The sequence below is a fragment of the Ovis aries genome, chromosome 13 (genome assembly GCF_016772045.2).
Source record: "Ovis aries strain OAR_USU_Benz2616 breed Rambouillet chromosome 13, ARS-UI_Ramb_v3.0, whole genome shotgun sequence".
Lineage (NCBI taxonomy): Eukaryota > Metazoa > Chordata > Mammalia > Artiodactyla > Bovidae > Ovis > Ovis aries.
In genome coordinates, this window is record NC_056066.1 from 3,189,609 (window position 1) to 3,207,790 (window position 18,182).

General features: G+C 43.5%; 1 long non-coding RNA gene across 4 annotated transcripts in view; it reads right to left on the bottom strand.

Annotated features, from left to right (window-relative positions):
- Nucleotides 1-18,182, bottom strand: part of LOC105613179 (uncharacterized) — a 142,481-nt gene that overhangs the window by 35,083 nt on the left and 89,216 nt on the right. For 3 of the 4 annotated variants that reach the window (XR_009596007.1, XR_009596005.1, XR_009596008.1), the window contains exons 3-4: nt 10,400-10,533; nt 2,319-2,510 (exon numbers count right to left, since the gene is read on the bottom strand). This is a non-coding gene — a long non-coding RNA (uncharacterized LOC105613179). The remainder of the gene's footprint in view (nt 1-2,318; nt 2,511-10,399; nt 10,534-18,182) is intronic. The other variant, XR_009596006.1, reaches the window with a different exon arrangement.

The window sequence follows — 18,182 nt, forward strand, 5'->3', positions numbered from 1 at the left end:
TACAGCTCAGAGCTCTAGAGAGAGCAAGAGTCCTGGTAACCCGAGGATACAGTGCCTGAGGCAGGGGCAGTCTTCGAGCTCAGAGAACTTAAAGCCTTCTGTTCAGTCACAGGGGAAGTGAAGAGAAGGCAGGTTCTATTTCTGGTCCATGGTCCAGCAAAGGTACCCAGGAAGCCAGCACAAGGATATCAGGGAATTTGGCGAATACGGCCAACAGGGACTTCCATTTAATAAAAGATGTGGCATAAAGAGGGACGGGCGTGGGGCTCTGAAATGCGAAATCTGAGGATAAAATCTGAACTAGGCGTTCAGATTTTTGTAGCTTTAAAATTTCTTTATTAGGATGTAATAAGTATCCAATAATTTGTACAGGTCTTCAGAGTTCAGCTCAGATCAACATGAAAGCATTTTCTAGCCCCCAGAAGGTTCCTTTATGTCAGTTTGCCGTCAGCACTGCCCCTTTATACAGAAGTTACTTAGTTTTATACCATGTTACTTACTTTTGCCTGCTTTTGAACGTCATATAAGTGGACTCATACAGCATGTCTGATGTCTGCCCATCATTGTGAAACCAAGCAGGACCCTGCAGGGGCAACCCTAGTTGACCAGAGATTCATGGCGCAACTGTAGGCCATTCATGGTTCCTTCTGGAAGCAAGACCCGACGGCTGCTCGGAATCACACGATTGAGACAATTATTTCTGAAAATAGAAGACTGCCCCTTCCCCCGCATGTAGCCCCTTTCCCTATAAAATCTGAGCAAGCATGGAGAGTGGAAATTTTGTTCTTTGGGACCTGAGTCCACCTTCTTCCCAGTACAGCCAGCTTCCTCAATAAAGCTGCCTTTCCTTTTGCCCAACTCTTGTCTCTCAGTATTAGATTCTTGAACAACCAAATCTTAGTTGGGTAATAAATTTTGTCTATGGGGTTTATATATGAGGGTACATGTTATGGTAGTTTGCTCACTTTTTATTGCTCTGTAGTAGTCCATTGGACTTCCCTTGTGGCTCAATGGTAAAGCATCTGCCTGCAATGCAGGAGACACAGGAGATTTGGGTCTGATCCCTGGGTTGGGAAGTTCCCCTGGAAGAGGGCATGGTGAGCCACTCCAGTGTTCTTGCCTGGAGAATCCCGTGGACAGAGGAGCCTGGTGGGCTACAGTCTATGGGGTCACAAAGAGTCGGACACGACTGAAGCAATTTTGCATACATGCACATACGGTATTCCATGGTACGAATACAGCCCAATTTTTTTATTCTATTCTATTACTACTAGACATTTAAAATGGGTTCTTTCCAGCTTTGACTTTATAAATAGTCTTGCTATAAACATTCTTACACAATCTCCCTTAGCATCTGCAGGGAACTGATTCCAGCACCTGCTCTGGATACCAAAATCCACAGATGCTCAAGCCCCTTATGTAAAATGGCACATTGTGTCTGCATATAAGCTATGCGCATTCGCTTGCATATACTTTAAATCATCATTAGATTATCTGTAATACCTAATACAATGTAAATACTATGTAAATAGCATTTCCCATGCATGGCAAATTCAAGTTTTTCTTTCTGAAACTTTCTGTATTTTATTTTCCGAGTATTTTCAATCTGCGGTGGGTAGAGCATACGGAACCCTTAGATATGCAGGGCCAATTCTACATGCTTTCTGATGCACATACATACTCTATTTTGAGAAAAGAATAGATTTCAATCAACCCCTCTTTTGTCCATCATCAGGCCTGGGAAATGACCCAACACCCCTGTTCACCTGCTGACAACAAGCTGCTTAGATAAGAGATTGCATTTGAATCCACCTTCAACCCCTGCTCTGAGAGGAGGGAAAGGCAAGGAAAAGGGAGAAAAAAGGAAGAGGCAACTTCAGTGACAACAGAAATGATAATCATCTTAGCTTCACATTTTCTCTCTAGTAGCTCTCTAGGATGCTGAAAATAATGACATTCATCTATCTGCATTAAAGATATGAAGACTCTTTTAAGGATGCAAATGTGCTTTTTAGAAAGACAAACACATAAGATAATTAAAATGCTACAGTTCCTGTGTGCTTCATGATGTTCAAATTGCCTTCTTATTTGCTAGCCCCTCACTACTCAGAGTGGTCCCCAGACCAGCAGAATCCATTAGCTTAGAAATCTGTCAGAAATGCAGAAACTCAGGACTCACTCCAGATTTATGGAATCAGAATCTGCATTTTAACAAGCTCCTCGGGTAATGTTCTATACACTAATTTGTGATTGTTATTTGTTGTTTAGTGGCTAAGTCATGCCCAACACTCTTGTGACCCCATGGACACAAGACACACCTGCTAGACTCCCTGTCCATGGGCTTTCTCAGGCAGGAGTGCTGAGCTGCGTCGCCATTTCCTTCTCCAGGGGACCTTCCAGATTCATGGACTGCATCCGTGTTTCCTGCATTGCCAGGCGGATTCTTTAGCGCTGAATCATCTGCAAAGCTCATGAAGCCCTCCAATATTCCTTATGATACTCATGAGCCCCTGGAAAACAGAGAAGAGAGGAGTCCTTGTGTGCATTTTACAGGTGGGGAAATCAACACACAGAAAGGTGACCTTGAGGCACATGAGCACCCAGCCGGTTCCATGTAGGAAAGGTCTCTAGAGGGGAAATGCAGATTTTCATTACTTCACTCTGATAACCAGTGACATGCCTAACACGTTATAAGGTCAAGCCTGTTCCTCTCTAGACAGTGCTGTCCTGATGGGATGTGCTGTGGTCTGAGTAATTCTGCTTGGAGGCTGACATGACAAGCCATCAGAAGGACAAGTGTGGCAGCATGACATGGTTGGGGTAGGGTGGGGAACGGAGTAAAGGAAAAGGAGTGAGGAGACTCATGAAACAGCAGAGGAACATGGAAGGGGGGTGAAGCAGCGCCAGAGAGATTCCAAGCCCATGGCTTTGCTTGCTTCTTCCTCCCTTGCCTGGAAGCCAGAGAGCTGTGCTGTGACGCAGTCTGTGAGAGGTTATTGGCAGCCAGCCTGGAGCTGGCCCAAGCGCTCACTGCAGTGCTCTCAGCCACGCAGGGAGACTGGAGGCTGCCTAGTGCACCTCTCCTGGGTCCCGCGGAGCATGCATACCACCTGCGCCAGGGTAGACCCAGCCCTGCAGCAAAAAAAGCCAGCCAGACTGCAGAATGGGTTGGAAAGCTGGGTGCAGTAATGGGAAACAGGTGCAGCTCTGGGCATGCTGGGTTACACCTGCAGGGGGTGAGGATTCTAGGACTCCACTGTCTCTTTCTGCCCCTCCAGAAAGAAGTTCCAAGCTGCAGACTTGCCCATCAGGCTTGGAGACATCTGAATACTCCCCCTCAACTCTGTGACAATCCAACAGCCAAGATGACTAGCTCAGCAAGGCTCAGGGTTCATATCAGTGGATATGCCCTGCAAATCCAGCTGGAAGGGCTGGAAAATGTCCAGGGCTCTGCCTGCCTGGGTACTGACATAGGAAGACTCCGTGGAGGCCTACAGCTCCCCCTTGGTGCCCCCAAGGATATCAGATATCAAAAGGACAGTTAACAGTGGCCTTCCAAAGCCTTGGTCTGATTTTTTTCCAAACCGCAAATGCTGGCTCTAATGGTAGAAGTTCTAAAACAGGCTGGTGAGACAGCTACTTAAGGCAAGTAAAGAAGCGCCATAAAAGCACAGTATATACTTAGCCATCTGCCTAAATCTGAAGACGAAACTCCCATGCCGCCTTGACCTGTGTCCTCCCTGTTTCTCTTGGCTACCATCAATTGTCCTCCTTCCCCAACGCCGGGAGATGGCTAGCCCCCTCTGTGAACAGCTGTGACCTCTATATGCAGTCAGGGCCCGGCTGGTCGGCAAGGACACTCATACAACCTCCCAGCAGCTAAAACCAGGCCAAGGTCCAAAGCTGGTCCGTAAGTGGGAGTGAGTGTTGGTGGGTAATCAGAAGAAAGGAAAGCAGGAGGCAAAGTCACTGAAAATAATTAGCTCCAAAACTAGCATTTCTCAGGCAGACTAAGACTTGCTTCCCGTGGAGTCTTGCCAGAGTAATTGGTGCCCTTTCCCACTCTGCTGTGTGCCTCTCCACAGCACTCCAAACAGGGCAGATCAGCAAATTCACTCCAAAGCCTACTGTGACAGTGGAAACGCTTTTAAAAATCTTCACAACAGAAATGGTCTAACACCATATGTGTTAGATGCAACGTGGCCAGGGTATTAATTCCAGACGCCATGTTTCCTGAATTTGTTTCCAACTTTCCCCACCTGCTTGATTCAAATAAATGGAGCTTAAAATTTTTCTTAATCTCTTTTCTGTTATTTTCTCACAAGAAATATCTGCCTCCTAGATACTGGCAGGTCACTCATTCATTCAATGAATAATTATTGAGCACATTTCCTGCATGAGTCATTGTGCTGATTAGGCATAGACATGGTTTTTCCCATATAAGAGCTTTCTTTATCCAACAAATATTTGTTAGCACTACCTGTTCGTACAGCACTCGATGAAGTGCTAAGGAAGATAAAAAGGCAGAGAGCGTACAAGCCCTGCTGACGCTTTGGTCATATCAGGAGACAAGTTCAAGGTCACAGACAGCCCAATTCTATTGTCAAGGAAATGGACGCTTGCTACAAAAGTGTGGATCCTTTGAAAACTTGTGAGAAATGCAAGTCCCCACTTGCTGAATATTCACTAGCTGAATAAGAACCTCCAATTTAACTTAATGCTCAGGAAATTCCAAGCACAGTGACCTTTGAGGTTTGACAGCTGAAGCTCTAGAAGTTTGGGGGAGACAGATTATTATGCATCTCGTGATAACAGTCAAGAAAACATCCATACAGGAGTTTGTCTCTAAAGAATCATTGGGCTTTGACTGGATACAGAGGAAGCAAAGGATAGTAACTTCCCACTTTCGCGGAGTTAAAAAAGAAATAACCATGTCTGTAAACTGCAGAAGGCAGTAAAATTCTGCAATCACATTTTCCACAACAGCAAAAGCTTTGAGTCAGGTAGGATGAGTTTGCAAATTCATGTGGCTGACGGTGTCAGGATCCCCAAGTGGCAGCTTGCCCAGTTTGCATAGCTTCAAGGTCAGATCGCCTGTTGTCCTGGAATGGACTGGCCCCTCAGCAATTCCTGGCTCTGCCCAACCTGCCTGTCAATCAAACAGATCGACCAGTGGAAACCGGCTCATTATTTTCCTGCAGTTACTCAGCCAATTGGCAGCTTCCAGCAAATTGAGTCCTGGAAAGGCATCATCTGAACATCAGTGCGGTGGCTGCTTTATCAAGCCGGCCCAGGAGAGCAGATAAATCACTGTGAAGTTGTGATTAGAGGCTGTTTGCACTGTGACTATGGCTTAATACATTGGATCAGCCTGAGTGGGTTGCCTCAGTTTTACCTGCACTCTCCTTTCCTGCATTCAATTTAAGAATTAAGCTTTTTTATTCTAAATATAAAAACTGAAACAAATAAAACAGATGAAAAAATGACTGTTTACTGCTATTTCCTGTTTTCTACATACCAGCCCAAATGTCGGTGTTTCTCCAATAGTTTAACCAGAAGAAGATGATACAGAACTTCATAATACTGTTGAATGCTTTGCTTAAAATTCAGGGCTGTGACCCACAGTGATAAAATCTGCCCATCCGTTCAGGAGTCACGTCAAGGAGAATCTGCTCCGAAACAGGTAAGCTCTGAAGACAACATGGCCCCAGTCGTCTACATCAGGCAGATTTCTCCTCGAAATTATTTTCTAGTAGCTGGGATGGGCTTGTACCAAGACACATACGCCCTCTCACCCTTGCAGCTATGGCTTGTTTTAGGAGGCAGTTGGTGGAGGGGGGAGCTGAGCTAAAGCTGGGGAGCAGAACCCAGCTGACTGGTTCACAGGAAATGGAATTTAGGATTCTTGACTCATCAGCTCTATTCTAATCCCGTTAAGCTGATGCTTAACTAATAACATGGCATCTGTCCTGACCCCACCACCACTCACCATGTCCGCACCATCCCCAGCTCTCTGTTCTCTCTTCTCCAGGGAACTGGAAGCACTGGTCAGTCAACCGATTCTCTTAACCATCACCCTAGGTGTGATTTTTGATCAGTGCAGGCTCTGGTTATGCCTGAGCAGGACCAAAGGCTGAAGCAGGCACCCACAGAGAAGAGGAGACATCTCTTTATCTCGAGATTCTGCTTTTAGGAGGGAGCTTTTGTGTGGGAAGCTTCCAGCCTCCAGCACTGATCTCACCACTTTGCTCCCCCCCATACACCCCACTCCCCCATCTATCAGAGACTGAGTGCGTTGTGCAGTGTGTTTGAAATGATCAAATGGAACAGTGAGGAATCCGGAAGCCACACAGATAAGGAATGGTTGAAGGAACCGATGGAGCTGAGATGAAAGCATTACAAATGTCGGAGGCGGTAGTGTGTGAAAGAGGCAGCGGGTAGGTTCCTGAGCAACAGATGTGAGATACAAGCTCAGAGGATGATATGCCTCCTCGCAAAGAAAAGCCCCCCACCTCGGAGGCCAGGCCCTGCCTGTTGGAGTAGAAGCTCCTGGTCTTGACAGGCACTTAAGCCAAAGCTTGGAGACTACTGTACAAGACACGTGAGTTACTAGGGAAAGGGTGGAACAGAACTGTATCATTCTTTCATCTCTGAGATCCTGGGCTGCATGCAGGCTCACCTTCGCAGGGTAGATTCTGTGGTCTCATTTTACACATATCCTCCTTTGTCACTTCCGCAGCACTCCAGTTAGGTGGGTACAGTTGTTATATTTCATTTAATATTTTCACCCCATCTGCTTAGGACACTCTTGCCTTCGGTACTGTGTTATTCTCTCCCTTCACTAGACTCTGGTCTCCGTGTTTTATCTTCTCCAAGAGCCTTTTCTCTTTTGCCCTTTGGAATGTGGCCATCTCCCCACAGCTCTCCATCCCTTACCCTGCTTTATTTGTCTTTATGGTATCTAGCATGCTCTAAAGCTGTGTTACACACAGACCTGTTTATCATCAGTCTCCTTTAGGAGAACAGAAGGCTGTCGGTTGGTTTTGCTCACTGCTCCTTCCCCAGCACATGGCATCAAGGGTGTGGTCCATGGCAGAACATGTGCGTGCAATGGACAAACGAGTCTGTTTTACAGATGCGGAGACTGAGGCACTGGAAAGGGGAAGTAATATCCCCAAGGTTACACAGCAAGTAAATATAAGAGCTAAGATTTGAACACCTTGATTCTGGGGTCACATACAACTGCCCCACATCATTTACCCTTTGAAGAAACCATGTTTTCCATTTTTTGAGGGAGGGGGTGTGAAATTTAAGGTTTTATTTTCAACATTAGGTTAATTAACATTATCAGACATCAAAAAATACGCAAACAACAAGTGCTGGACAGGGTGTAGAGAAAAGGGCACCCTCCTACACTCTTGCTGGAATGTATGTTGGTAAAGCCGCTATGGAGAATGGTATGCAGATTCCTTAAAAAACTAAAAATAGAGCTACCGTATGGCCCTGCAATCCCACTCCTGGGCGTATATCTGGGGGGAATCAGCATCATGCACCCTACTGTTCATTGCAGCGCTGTTTACAGTAGCTAAAACAGGGAAGCAACCTAAAGGTCCATCAACAGAGGAATAAGTAAAGATGTGGCACAGATATACAATGGAATATTACTCAGCCATTAAAAAGAAGGAAGTAATGCCATTTGCAGCAACATGGATGGACCTAGAGAGTGTCATACTGAGTGAAGAAAGTCAGACAGAGAAGAAGTATCATATGTATGGTGCTTAGTTGCTCAGTCTTGTCCAACTCTTGGCGACCCCACAGACTGCAGCCTGCCAGGCTCCTCTGTCCATGGAGATTCTCCAGGCAAGAATACTGGAGTGGATTGCTATGCCCTTCTCCAGAGGATCTTCCCAACACAGGGATCGAACCCAGGTCTTTTGCATTGCAGATGGATTCTTTACTGATTGAGGCACCAGGGAAGCCCAAATATCATATGACATCCTTTATATGTAGAATAAAAAAAGAAATGATATAAATGAACTTACTGACTAAACAGAAAGAGACTCACAGACTTAGAAAATGAACTTATGGTTGCTGGGGTGAAGGGATACTATTTGGACTTTGGGAAGGTTATGTACACACTGCTATATTTATAAGGGATAACCAACAAGGGCCCATTGTATAGCACATGGAGCTCCGTCCAATGTTATGTGGTCACCTGGATAGAAGGGGAATTCAGGGGAGAATGGATACGTTTCTATACGGCTGAGTCCCTTTGCTGTTCACCTGAAACTACCACAACACTGTTAATCAGCTATGCTGCTAAGCCGCCTCAGTCGTGTCCGACTCTGTGCGACCCCATAGAAGGCAGCCCACCAGGCTCCCCCGTCCCTGGGATTCTCCAGGCAAGAACACTGGAGTGGGTTGCCATTTCCTTCGCCAATGCATGAAAGTAAAAAGTGAAAGTGAAGTCCTTCAGTCGTGTCGGACTCTTAGCGAGCCCATGGACTGCAGCCCACCAGGCTCCTCCGTCCATGGGATTTTCCAGGCAAGAGTACTGGAGTGGGGTGCCATCGCCTTCTCCGGTTAATCAGCTATACCCCAATACAAAATAAAAAGTTTAAAGTTTGGAAAAAGCATTAGCAGAAATAAATTTAAATGTGTATTCTTACTGAGCTTTTTATTTTTTTTATTTTATTTTATATTGGAGCATAGTTGAAACTAACAATGCTGTGTTAGTTTCAAGCGCATAGCAAAGTGATTCAGTTATGCAACCATATTTTCTTGAAGAAAAGCTGAAACTCTAGGAAATCCAATGACTGGGTCTGGCCAGATTACCTCTTGTTTTATTACTTCATATGACATGTCACTGTAAGCTGGAGGCCACTGGTTGCCACCAACATGGTTGCAAAAACCCCTGAGAGCGAGTCAGAGGGCAAAAGTCAGAGGACACGAGGATGCTTTTCGCCCGAGTGATCTCCAGGCTGCACTGTGACCTGGGGCGAGCATCTCAGATGGGCGTGGGCGCCTGGGCCTAAACTAACCCTGGGCAGATACGTCGCCTCTGACTGAACTCCCATGCCTGGGGTCCTCAGAGGCAAGCTGGCAAACTCAGGGAAGATCCTTTGGCCCTTTGGATGATTTGAAACCATGCACAATGTCACTCTCCCATCAAAGGGGCTGAATGTATTTTCCCTGCTTCCTCTAGCCAGTTTTTTTCCCATGATAAAAATCAATTTTACTTGAACATTAACAGGTCATAAAAGGGAGCTGACATTGGCTTTTGTAGTTAATGAACAATAATACAGACTTGAAAGTCAGATAAACATGAATTTGAGTTAGTTTCCCTCTAGGAATTTCTTTTTTTTTTTTTTAACTGAAAAATAGGAACTAAGTCTGCTCACATGATTTTTGTAAGGATTAGATGAGAAAACATAAAAGTGGACATTTGGCATTGATTTTCTCTCTGAGTGTCAGATCATTTTGCTGCTAGCTGCTTTCTCCTCTTTCTGTGGGTACAGAAAAATGCATTATCTGAAGGAGATACTGGGTTTGAATCCAAAATATCAAAACAGAATTAACCAAAAGGTACAGACATCCCAGTTTGTGGCAGCCGGGGGTTTGTTCCATCCGTGCACTGTCCGCACCTCAGGGTCTGTGGATCAAGCCCTGGATCACCCCCGCTCTCCTGTCCTGGGCTCCCCACATCCTGGCTCACTGGACACCACCTTGCATTGACTCTGAAAGGACAAAGCAAAGACAAAGGGAGGAGCCTTCCTGCTGAGAGCCTGCCCCAGGTCAAGCCATCTCCTGGAGGCCACATTGGGAGCTTAGACACTTGTGAAGACCCAAATATGCCTGAGGATATCCCAGAAAATTCCATCTCTTTCAGCTGGATAAAATCAAGTTGCTCAGGAATTCCCAGGTGATGCAGTGGTTAAGAATCTGCCCACCAATGCAGAGGACACGAGTTCAGTTCCTGATGCTGCAGGATCCCACATACTGTGAAGTAACTATGCCCATGCGCCTAGACCCCACACTCTGCAACACGACCAGAGGTCCACGCACTGCAACTAGAGAATAGCTCCCGCTCATCGCAACTAGAGAAAGCCCATGAGCAGCAATAAAGACCCAGCACTATCAAAAATAAAATGTAATAAATAAATAAGTCAAGTGGCCCAACAGTTTCAAGTTCAACCTAATAAGTTCTCTGTTGCGGTCACTATTGTTCCTCAGCTTTAATGTCACCTCGTGGAATCAGATTCTGCTGGTATGCCTCTCACTAACAAAGCATATGGAATGTTTGCTTATAGAATATGATATTAACAGGAAATACACTGAGAACTATGCTTGTAAAGTGAACCTGTGCTTATAGTGCTACCACAAAAACGTTTGCACCTACCTCTAGCCGTCACCAGTATCTTCTAGATTCTAATACAAAGTCATCCAACAGTTTACATCTGATTGTCTCTAAGGGAGGGTGAGAAGATGTATCTCATATCTCTAGTGAGAGGCAGGCTCTTTTCCTTTCAAAACCTAAAACACAGGAAGGGGTGTTAAGAGGTGCAGGGTGAACAGCAAGATTCTGGTCACTGTTGGGGCGCTTGGAAATGAAGGTGAGTTTCATGCATTCCCATACACTCTGTTCAAATCCAAACAAAACAAACACAAAATTAAACCTGATATCTTGGCCACAAGAATCCGAAAAGTGCTTGGCACATGGTAGCTGCTCCATAAATTATTTGAATGAGTGAGAGAGTAAATAAATAACAAATTCACAAGGCCTCTGATATGAGTGATAAAGAGTTTTCCTGAAGCGCTGGTGAAAAGGGAAAGCTTGACTAAAACATTTAAGTCCAGTGGAAGAGTTTTAAATCTCAAAAATGAAGCAGATAATTACTTTTTCTTTATAGTTTCCAGTGGGTTAATAAACAATAGAAGGATTCTGGTACCTTCTCAGGAGGCTATCTGGAGTGATATAGTATACTTGGTCAACTTTTCCTATTTGTTCCTAATGAATGATAATCAGTCTTAATGCTGTGCTACCCAAAGATAAAATCTGACACATTCTGAGGGAAAGAAGTATTAATATGTAGTTAGGCCAGGGTTTCTCCACCTTGACACCATTGACATTTGGGACTGGATAATTGTTTGTTGTGAGGAGGCACAGACTGTAGGGTTTTTACCAGCATCTCTGGTTTGTAGCAGCCCCATTCTGAGTCATGATAATCAAAGAGAGTCCAGACATTGTCAAATATCCTAAGAGATAAAGTCGTGTTTAGTGGATATTTAGAATTAAAATCTGAAATTAGAATTTTACAATGAAAATTAGATTTATATTAAAAATGGTCAATTGTTAAGTAAAACTGACTTCTGATCTAGACAAAATTGTAAACTAAACTTTAAGTGCACCTCTGCCTTGATTCCTGACTCAAATCAATTAGACCTTGGATAGAGATCTGAGATCATAAAGAGCATTGGATCCATGAGAAAAGATGCTATGCTAAATGATACTGATGCCAAAGCCTTTGACTGTGTGGATCACAATAAACTGGAAAATTCTGAAAGAAATGGGAATACCAGACAAGCTGACCGGCCTCTTCAGAAACCTATATGCAGGTCAGGAAGCAACAGTTAGAACTGGACATGGAACAACAGACTGGTTCCAAACAGGAAAAGGAGTACGTCAAGGCTGTATATTGTCACCCTGCTTATTTAACTTCTATGCAGAGTACATCATGAGAAACACTGGGCTGGAGGAAGAGCAACCTGAAATCAAGATTGCCGGGAGAAATATCAATAACCTCAGATATGCAGATGACACCACCCTTATGGCAGAAAGTGAAGAGGAACTTAAAAGCCTCTTGACGAAAGTGAAAGAGGAGAGCGAAAAAGTTGGCTTAAAGCTCAACATTCAGAAAATGAAGATCATGGCATCTGGTCCCATCTCTTCATGGGAAATTAATGGGGAAACAGTGGAAACAGTATCAGACTTTATTTTGGGGGGCTCCAAATTCACTGCAGATGGTGATTGCAGCCATGAAATTAAAAGACACTTACTCCTTGGAAGGAAAGTTATGACCAACCTAGACAGCATATTCAAAAGCAGAGATATTACTTTACCAACAAAGATCCGTCTAGTCAAGGCTATGGTTTTTCCTGTGGTCATGTATGGATGTGAGAGTTGGACTGTGAAGAAAGCTGAGCTCCAAAGAATTGATGCTTTTGCACTGTAGTGTTGGAGAAGACTCTTGAGAGTCCCATGGACTGCAAGCAGATCCAACCAGTCTATCCTAAAGGAGATCAGTCCTGTGTGTTCTTTGGAAGGACTGATGCTAAAGCCGAAACTCCAATACTTTGGCCACCTCATGCGAAGAGTTGACTCATTGGAAAAGACCCTGATGCTGGGAGGGATTGTGGGCAGGAGGAGAAGGGGACAAAAGAGGATGAGATGGCTGGATGGCATCACTGACTCGATGGACGTGAGTCTGAGTGAACTTCGGGAGTTGGTGATGGACAGGGAGACCTGGTGTGCTGTGATTCATGGGGTCGCAAAGAGTCGGACACGACTGAGCGACTGAACTGAACTGAACTGAAGTTAACCATTGAAACAACCATATTCCATAACACACCCATGTAGAACTCAGTGATTTCAAACAATGATCATTTGTTCTTATGTTTCAGGGTCCACAAGTCAGCTGGGGTCCCTCAGAGTCTATAGGTCCACTAGGGCAATTTTGTTGCATGAATCTCATTTTGAGATTCAGGTTGAAAATGGAGGGTTACTAGGGAGAAATCCTTTTCATGATGGAGAAGAAGTTTCCTGAAGCACTAACAGAAATATGCACTGCCCCCATTTGTCTAAGATGCTATTTCAAAGGAGAAGCCGACGCTGTTTCATGTCAGAACATCAGTGACCTTGTCATTTCCACCCACATTTTTGTTGTTCAGTCACTAAGTCGTGAATGACTCTGCGACTCCATGAAGCATGGCAGGCTTCCCTGTCCTTCACTGTCTCCTGGAGTTTTCTCAAATTCATGTCCAATGAGTCAATGATGCTATCTAATCATCTCATCCTCTACCACCCACTTCTCCTTTTGCCTTTAATCTTTCACAGCATCAGGGTCCTTTCTGATGAGCCAGCTCTTTGTATCTGGTGGCTAAAGTATTGGAGCTTCAGCTTTAGTGTCAGTCCTTCCAACGAGTACTCAGGGTTGATTTCCTTTAGGACTGACTGTTCTGATTTTGCAGTCTAAGAGACTCTCAAGAGTCTTCTCCAGCACCACAAATCAAAAGCATCAATTCTTGGGCGCTCAGCATTCTTAATGGTCCAATTCTCACATCCATATATGACTACTGAAAAACCATAGCTTAGCTTTGTCAATACGGACCTTTGCTGGCAAGATGATGTCTCTGCTTTTAAATACACTGTCTAGGTTTGCTGTAACTTTCCTTCCAAGGAGTAAGTGTCTTTTAATTTCATGCTGCAGTCACTGTCCACAGTGATTTTGGAGCCCAAGAAAATAAAATCTATCACTGTTTCCACTTTTACCCCTTCTATTTGCCATGAAGTTATGGGACTGGATGTCATGATTTTAGTTTTTTGAATATTGAGTTTTAAGCCAGTCTTTTCACTCTCCTTTTTCACTTTCACCTAGAGACTCTTTATTTCCCCTTCACTATCTGCCATTAGAGTGGTGTCATCTGTGTAACTGAGATTATTGATGATTCCAGCTTGTGATTCATCCAACATGGCATTTCACATGATGTACTCTGCATAGGAGTTAAATAAGCAGGGTGACAGTGTATAGCCTTGTTGAATTCCTTTCCCAATTTTGAACCCATCTGTTGTTTCATGTCTGATTCTAAGTGTTGTTTCTTGAGACACATACAAGTTTCTCAGAAGACAAGTAAGGTCTTGTCTCTCCAAGAATTTTCCACAGTTTGTTGTGATTCACACAGTCAAATGCTTTCACGTAGTCAATGAAGCAGAAAAAACTGACAGTGTCCATTGCTCAGTCGTGCCCAACTCTTCATGACCCCATGAAGCAGAAGCAGATGTTTTTCTGGAACTCCCTTGCTTTTTCTATGATCTGATGGATATTGGCAATTTGAACAAGGGTTCCTCTGCATTTTCTAAATCCTGCTTGTACATCCAGAAGTCCTAGGTTCACAAACTGCTGAACCTAGCTTGAAGGATTTTGAGCATAACCTTACCAGCATGTGAAATGAATGAAATTGTATAATAGTCTGAACATTCTTTGGCATTTCCCTTCTTTGGGATTGGAATGGAAACTGATGTTTTCCAGGCCTGTGGCCACTGCTGAGTTTTCCAAATTCGCTGGCATGTTGAGTGCAGCACTTTCACAGCATCATCTTTTAGGATTTAAAATAGCTCAGCTGGAATTCCATCACGTCCACCAGCTTTGTTTGTGGTAATGCTTCCTAAGGTCCACTTGACCGCTCCAGAATGTCTGGATCTAGGTGAGTGACCACACCATCGTGGTTTTCTGGGTCATTAAGACCTTTCTTATACAGTTCTTCTGTTTATTCTTGCCACCTCTTCTTAATCTCTTCTGCTTCTGTTAGGTCCTTACCATTTCTGTCCTATATTGTGCCCATCTTTGCATGAAATGTTCCCTCGGTTTCTCCAATTTTCTTGAAAAGGTCTCTAGGCTTTCCCAACGGTCTAAGATCAAGGACACATGATCAAGGTCTTGTATGTGTTAGGCAGGAAAGTATACAATTTCCTTGGAAGTTGAGAGGAAGGAGTGGAGACAAGCTGAATAATAATCTAATACAGTTAACACATGAATTTCAAAGACCACGTTTTCAGCACCACCATACCCACTCCAGTGTTCTTGGCTGGAGAATCCCAGGGACGGGGGAGCCTGGTGGGCTGCCGTCTATGGGGTCGCACAGAGTCGGACACGACTGAAGCAACTTAGCAGCAGCAGCATAATTTTTCAGTCCTCACTATCTCCATTTCTTTAAGAGACAGAGAGGGAGAGGTTCACTGGTATTTGAATCATGTGGGTGAAACTTTGAGAAAACACAGCTTAAATAGCAAACATTTTTCTTAGTTACGTTTAAGAAATCTATTAAATCAATAGACTAGCCATTTTGTCATTGTGTTTTGTTTTCAGGATCCTTGGCAAATATTGTCTTAATTTGTGTCAATTATATTTAAAAGGAACCTTAAGAATAATGTAAGTGGTTTAGCCCTGCTTCTTTGTAACCAGAATAGTAAATAAACCATGACAGAGGTATAGAGTTTATGTTTTGTTCCATCTTCTTTATATACTCTGCTGCTTGAGTCATGAGCATATTAGAAAGCTCTGTGTACTATTTAGGCTTCTATATGCCTAATATATAGAGGAACTGAAATGATTCCAACAAAATTATCATTGGAATGCAATAGAAATTGGACACTTGTAGAATCTTTAATAAATTTCTACCGTAGATTTCATTAATTCATAAATATTAAAGTTAAAAGGTCACTGCCCCTGATGCATATCCCCTGGGGCCCGATTGAGGCCAACCCCTAATTTTACCAATGAAGAAAACTGAACTGAAAGAAAATGCCATGTGTTGTTCAAGGTCCCCCTTTAGCCAATGTGGTGGTCTAGTTGCTAAGTTGTGTCCACCTCTTGCGACCCCTTGGACTGTAGCCCACCAGGCTCCTCTGTCCGTGGGATTTCTGAGGCAAGAATACCCCTTAGCCATAACATGTTAAATTAGATCTGGCTCCCAATTGCCAAACTCTCCAGCACACCACGTTTGCTAATAAAGTAAAGGAATTATGGATAATTGGCCTGAAGGAGATTGTAGTAGTCTTGGATTTTAAGTAAACAGAAGCCTTTTCCATCATCCATGGTACAGAACTCTAGAATCTCAAACAGAATAGGCAAAGGCTTACTTTTTAACATAATGGGCTGCTCCTCAGTCTATAGAGAGGCAGAATGACACTGATGATCTTCAGTCTTTCTGTGAGAATGTCCATGTTGTCACCTGATTCTCCATGTGCCATGTTGGGTGGAAACCCTTCATTATTTGTGCTGTTTGATATCTTTATGACATCTGAAGTCTTTGGCTTTTCCCTCTTTGAAAACTTTCCCCTTGTTTTCTGCCACTATTATGATTGCTCTCTTTTTCTCCATTTATCCCAAATGATAGTGTTCCCCTTACCTCTTTCCCATCTTCACTCTGCATGCTGTTCTTAGAGCCTGGGACTGGGACTCTTGAGTCTTTGCCCCAGCCTAAATTTCTCTTCCCAATCCAGGGCCTTGGTCCACCTCCTGGTGAACATCTGTCCACCCAGAGGCACCTGACAACACATCTCTCCCTGTGTTTATCCTTCAAGCAATCACTTCCTTCTCCAACAACCCCATCTCAGCACAGTTTATCATCATTCACCCAGTTAGCCAAGCCGGAAATGAGAGATTCAATGTCAATTTCACTTTTCCCACCACAACTCACATCTAAGCACCCACCACCTGCAATTCTCCATTCTCAGTACTTTCTAATGGTTCCTTCCCTTCACTCAAAACACTGTCTGCGCTCAGGCATTTTGTCTTCTCTTGCCTGGGTGATGTACTGGCCTCCTAAACTGTTCCTCAGCCCAACTCCAGCCCTTCTGTACAAGCAATCTGTACAGCACACACATTCTTCAGCAAGTTTTCTCTAATAAGGGACACATTTGAGTTTTATATAATAACTTGGTTTATTCTATCACTTGCTCTCCAAACATGGGACACTTGTTTATTCAGTCAACATTATTTATTAAATGCCCATAAAGGGGCAGGCCCAGGAAACCAATAGCAAAAAACAAAACACCAAAAACCCAAATTATCCCTCTCTTGAAGCTTAAAACCTAGAAACCTAGTAATTGGAGGTATATAATAAAAAATTTAATAGATAAGTATAACAAATAATATAAAATTTTAAATATATAAACACTTTTGAGAAAAACAGAGTAGAAAAGGAAGTGTAGGAATGTTGAAGAAGGAGAGCTGAAGTATTGCACCTAGGTTGAGAAGATGCCATTTAAAGGCCTTGTCCATCACAGGCATTCATAAAACTACTCCTTAAACAATTAAATACATGGATAAATGGATCATTTCATATGATCCATGATACAACTAGTGAATCACACACCAAAAGTTCCTCCCTGTTTTTCAGGTGAGGAAACTGGGGCTCAGAGAATGAAAAAAGATAGTTCTTTGTCTTCTTCTAAGACAAAAGAAGAAATTTCCAGCATTACCTCAACACCAAGTTTACAACATGAAGGCTTGTGTGTGCTTCAGGTGGTCTGGAGTTGGAAGTACATTCCGTTGTAAACAGTTTTGACCCATCTGGCACTGTACAAAACACAGAGGGTACAAAGCAAGGCTGCGTAGGGTCAGAGCTCCTTTCTGTGTTAGCCTGGCTTGAGCCCAGCAGACTGACTGTTCACTGACCCATGTGTTAGTCGTTTAACCAATGTGAATTGAGAGTTTATAACAAACAGCGACCTAGATGCTGTGGATTCTGGTGTGAAAAAAGACAGTCACGGAGCTCTTTGAAAGGCAGACAGTAGAAAAAAGCTGGTAGGGGTGACTATACTGAAGACAGATGAGGCAGAATTGGGGATGGTAGGTAAGATCACAGTTGAATGTGGGAAGGAAAGGAGAAAACAATGGTCCTCATGGCAGAGACAGGTTTGAGGAGCTGCTAACAGGGAAAATAGATCCAAAGCACCAGGAAAGAAGTTGGGTTAAATGGACAACTCTTGTCCAGAGCTCAACCTGCAAGAGTCACCGCAGGTTCCCTATCCCCATCCCCCAGACAAAGGCAACTTCTTTAAATTGACTATTGGTCTTTGCTTCACTCCAGAAATTCCCTTAAGTTGTCTTTCCTGATTTTCGTTCTTCTTCAATTTGTAATTCCAGGTTAGATTTTTCTTCTTAGACATTTTTTTATGTTGACCATTTAAAAAATCTTTATTGAATTTGTTACAATATTGTTTCTGCTTTATGCTTTCCTTTGTTTTTCAACCATGAGGCATGTGAGATCTTAGCTTCCCAACCAGGGATTGAACCTCCATCTCCTGCATCAGAAGGCAAAGTCTTAACTGCTGGACTACCAAAGAGGTCCTGAATGTTTTAAAATGTGGATCCTATCCTAGAACTTAAGACAAAGGAGAT